We start from the raw sequence: 5,149 nt of genomic DNA on the forward strand, positions 1-5,149 counted from the left end.
AGGACAATGAGAGGGAGCTGATGGATGTGTGGGATAAAAACAAGCATTTAAAGAAAGAGATGGCTGAGCTGCACACCAACTATGAGACAATTGTAGAGGAACGGAATAGGCTACAATTAATCATTGACGGGTTTGGTGAGTGCAATGAAGAGTACGTACACAACCTCAGACGTATGACCATCATGAAACAAGACCTTTATGATGCTCACAGCCATATCGAATTAATGGAAGCTGAAAGAGAAGCCTGCACAGTGCACAGCCACCAAAACCCAAATCATGTTTGACGAGTTAGTCGGTAGTGCGCCCAGCCTGATCCAAACTGCATCTGACAAACAATTAATTACCATAGACCTAACTTGTGATAATACTTTAAACAATACTCCTGTATGTGGTAAGATTGTCAGATGCAGTAAAAATAAATTTAAAAAGTATGTAAAAATTAGTAATTATATTAAAAAAACAAATAAGTTGATTAAAAAACAAAAATGCTTATATAACAAAGTAAACTATATAAATGAGAGACAGCGTCTAAAGAATGAGCTTGACATATGTTCCACAATGTTAGAGAATAGTGTACTGAAATATGAACATGATGTCGAAAACCTAGAATATAAATTATGTAATCTTAAGAAATCTTTGAACACAATGTCTGAACGGTATCAATGTACAAAAAAAGAGTGTGATGAACATTTCCAGGCTTTGAAAAAATTTATATCTAATTGCAACTGTCAAAATTCTATCCTATTGGATGAATCTTGTACAGATAGTTTTCAGTCTGGTTGTGAGTCACCACCTACTCTAAACACCCTAAACAAAGACTACTGTCCTAGGATATCACACACATTTACCAGCGGCTCCCCAACTAAAAATATTGAAAAAACCAACATAGTAATGTTCAGTGATGAGTTAGGCAAAAATATGGGCCAACTTATTAATAGTTACTTGGGACAAAGTGTAATCAACCATTGTTTACCGGGTGCTTCCTATTTACAAATTATGAGAAAAATAACAAATTATTCGTTCTCAATAAATACCACATTAGTAATTTTAATAGGAAATAGGGGCAATGTAGGCAAAAAAGACCTACTAAATATTTTTGATAGCTTATGTTTACTTAATGTAGATAAAATAATTTTGTTCACATTCCCCTACAGTAGAAGCTTGCCACAGGAGGAAAATAATTTAAGATATAAATTGAATTTGACATTGAATACACTGACATATAATCAATGCAAATTCCATGTAATTGACATTAACAATTATTTAAAAAATAAATGTTTATTGACAATAGATAAATATAATTATCTAAATAAATATTGTAAAAGACGAATAGCGAATTCGCTATCATATTTTATTAAATATTTAGCCATTAATTTGGCTAGCCAAACTGCTTTTATTGAGCAGAACATGGATGTTCGACCCTTGGAATCTGTTCCAAATCATAATTTAAATTACATCGTAAGACAATAGAGGATAACTCTGGCATACAAAATTCGGGTACAAAGAAATTTAACGGTTTTAATTTAGTGCATCAAAATGTACAAGGCTTCTCCGGCAAAGACTTGGAAATTGAGTTATTTATCCAAGAATTGAATATTCATGTCTTATGTTTAACGGAACATTGGCTCAGGCAATATGAACTAATGCTGAGCATTAATAATTATAAGCTTATTAGTTCATTCACTAGAGAGTTAGCTATTCGTGGAGGGTCACTAATATTAATCAATGATAAATTAAAATGTAAAGAGCGTAAAGATATTGTATCTCTCTCTGTCGAGCGAACTATTGAGCTGTCATGTGCAGAACTGGACGACTATGTTATTGTATGTGTATATAGACCCCCATCTAGTAACTATGAATTATTTGAAACCACAATGGAAGAGGTACTTAGAAGAGTGTGTAATAGTTCAAAGAAAGTAGTTGTATGTGGAGACTTTAATATTAATATAATAGAAGATTCCTCTCTTTCAATACGGTTTTTAAATTTATTCAAATCTTTTAACTTGTTAAATCTTTTCTCTGAACCAACTAGGGTGACTCCAACATCAGCTACTTGCTTAGACAATATATTCTGTAACTGCTTAGTGCTAGAGAAATCAATAATAAATTTTGTTAATTCTGATCATTGCGGTCAAATAGTGTCATTTCAACACCATTTTGTGCCATCGAGCAAGGAAATAGAATATAGACCAGTCACTGCATCCCAGAAAGACAAATTTAAATCTCAAATATCTAATAAGGTCCCACTTTTGCATTATTTTAACTGTAGTATAAATATTTTATATGAGCAATTATTTGAATTAATTAAAAATGAGTTCAATAAAACTTTTCCTAAGAAAACAATTATTATTAAAAATAATAAAACTAAATTCAGTGACTGGGCTACAGTAGGTATTTATATTAGTAGGAAAAAAATGTTTGAATTATATGGTAGAAAAGCCTATAGTAGCGACCCGGACTTTATAGAATATGTAAAAAAATACTCAAAAGTTTTTAAACAAGTTTGTACCATGGCAAAATCTATTTACATACGTGACAAAATTAAAAACTCTGGCAACAAAATTAAAGCTACTTGGAATTGTATTAATAAAGAAACTTGTAGAATTATATCTCGGGATGACACATTCGCATTAAAAATTGATAATAAGTATATTAAATGCAATGATAAGGTAGCAAACGCATTCGAAGGTTACTTCTCAAATGTACCAATCATAACAACAAGCAATCTTAATTCATGTTCATATCAGGCAATGTCTCTTCTCGAGGGTTGTGTTGATGTTTGCAATAGCCCATTAAAATTTAGACAAATAGACCCCATAGTTATTATAAAAACTTTCAAAGAACTAAATATAAAAAAGACAGAGGATATATGGGGCATATCAACAGACATAATAAAACCCATCATTCCTCTTATAGCTCCCCATTTAGCTCATATCTTTAATGAATGTATTAACGAAGGTCAGTTCCCTACCCTGATGAAACATAGTAAAATCATACCATTATTTAAAGCAGGAGACAAAAGTGACCCATCCAACTTTAGACCTATATCGATACTACCTGCGCTCAGTAAAATATTTGAAAAAATTATTTTCAATCAACTACTGTCTCATTTTAACTTAAATAAACTGTTTCATGAAAAACAATATGGGTTCACAAAAGGGAAAAGTACGACCGATGCAGGGGTTGCTCTTATCAAACACATTTTCGAAGCTTGGCAGGAGAAAAAGGATGCTATTGGTGTATTTTGTGACTTATCGAAGGCGTTTGACTGTGTTGATCATCAAACTCTGTTATTTAAGCTAGAACATTATGGCGTATCAGGCAAGGCCTTAAGCCTATTACACTCTTACCTCTCAGACAGATTACAAAAAGTAAATATTCACGGAACTAACTCTTCGGGCGCCCCCCTAAAAATGGGAGTGCCCCAAGGCTCAATACTGGGACCATTGCTCTTTCTGATTTATATAAATGATCTACCTTTTTTTTCAAAGGACCTTTGTGAGATAGTATTATTTGCTGATGACACTTCTTTAATTTTTAAAACTGACAGGCGTCAGGAAATATTTGACGACGTGAATAATGCTCTTTCCAAAGTATTAGACTGGTTTACAACTAATAATTTGCTATTAAACGCAAAAAAAACTAAATGTTTAAAATTCACTGTGCCTAATGTCAAACAAGTTAATACTAATATTACAGTAAATAATGAACGCATTGAACTGATAAACTCTACTGTCTTTCTAGGTATTACCCTAGACTGTAAATTACAATGGGGCCCCCATATTGCTGCCTTGGCGGGAAGACTTAGTTCAGCTGCCTTTGCGGTGAGAAAGATCAGAAACTTGACTGATGTTGAAACAGCAAGGCTTGTATATTTTAGTTATTTTCATAGTATTATGTCTTATGGTCTTTTACTGTGGGGCTCAGCAGCAGACATAGAATCAATTTTCATTTTACAGAAAAGAGCTGTTCGGGCAATATACGGTCTTAAACCACGTGACTCGCTTAGAGAAGTTTTTAAAGAAATCAATATATTGACTGTGGCTTCGCAATACATATTTGATAACATTATGTATGTCCGTAAACATATACATTTATTTACTAAGAAAAGTGACGTCCACTCATTTAACACGAGACATAAGAATAAACTTGCTGTTCCATCATTTAGGTTGCATAAGATAGGTAATTCATTCTTGGGGAAATGTATTAACATATTTAACAAAATACCACACAACCTTGTCAAATTGCCAATAAACAAATTTAAGATAAATATAAAAAATACCCTTATGTCCAAAGGGTACTACAAGGTTCGAGACTATATTGATGACAAGGATGCGTGGTCAGTTCAGTCTGCACATATTTGATGTACTTAAATTTGACTATTCTTACCGTTAGATAATTCCTGGCAATAAGTGGTGACTGAGTTTGTTCCGGCGTTTCTTCTCAGCACTTGCCATATGTTTGTCTCGAAGCGCTGGTAGGGCCCAAAAGATAAGGAGACATGTAAAGTGCCCCATAAGGGCTACCTTTTCTTTTTTTATTATTTTCTATTGACGTTCATAAGTGCCACTTGTGGTCTAAACTGAATAAATATTTTTTGATTTTGATTTTGATTTTGAAAGCACCGGTGGCTGATATTCATTAACCTCCCTAATTAGCCAAACCACTGTAATTATCGGAATAACTGTCCAAACCACACGGCACTTTATTAATGTAGCAGTCTACAACATCAAACGCTACACGACGCTACATAACGCTACACGACGCTACATAACGCTACACGACGCTACGCGATGCTACAAAATTTTATACACACTTTAAGTTACATCGTGTCTTAGACTGACATCATCTTTTCAGCCACAGGACGTCAACTGCTGAACATAGGCCTCCCCCAATGATTTCCACAATGGCCGGTTGGTGGCGGCCTGCATCCAGCGCCTTGCCGCTACCTTTATGAAGTCGTCGGTCCACCTTGCGGGTGGACGTCCTACGCTGCGCTTTCCGGTACGTGGCCTCCACTCCAGAACCTTGCTGCCCCATCGGCCGTCATTTCTGCGTACTATGTGCCCTGCCCATTGCCAAGACTGACAAGTAAGTTCCTATAGGACTAGCGCTATACCTGAGTCAGCCTGAGGTATGGGAGCGACAC

General features: G+C 34.7%; 1 long non-coding RNA gene across 1 annotated transcript; it reads left to right on the plus strand.

Moving 5' to 3' along the window:
• Positions 1-258: 258 nt before the first annotated feature.
• LOC135079041 (uncharacterized) lies at positions 259-4,607 on the plus strand. The gene is made up of 2 exons (XR_010258711.1): positions 259-2,489; positions 3,181-4,607. It is a non-coding gene; the product is annotated as an uncharacterized LOC135079041 (long non-coding RNA).
• Positions 4,608-5,149: the final 542 nt, after the last annotated feature.

This window comes from Ostrinia nubilalis, chromosome 15 (assembly GCF_963855985.1).
Source record: "Ostrinia nubilalis chromosome 15, ilOstNubi1.1, whole genome shotgun sequence".
In the NCBI taxonomy this organism is placed as follows: domain Eukaryota; kingdom Metazoa; phylum Arthropoda; class Insecta; order Lepidoptera; family Crambidae; genus Ostrinia; species Ostrinia nubilalis.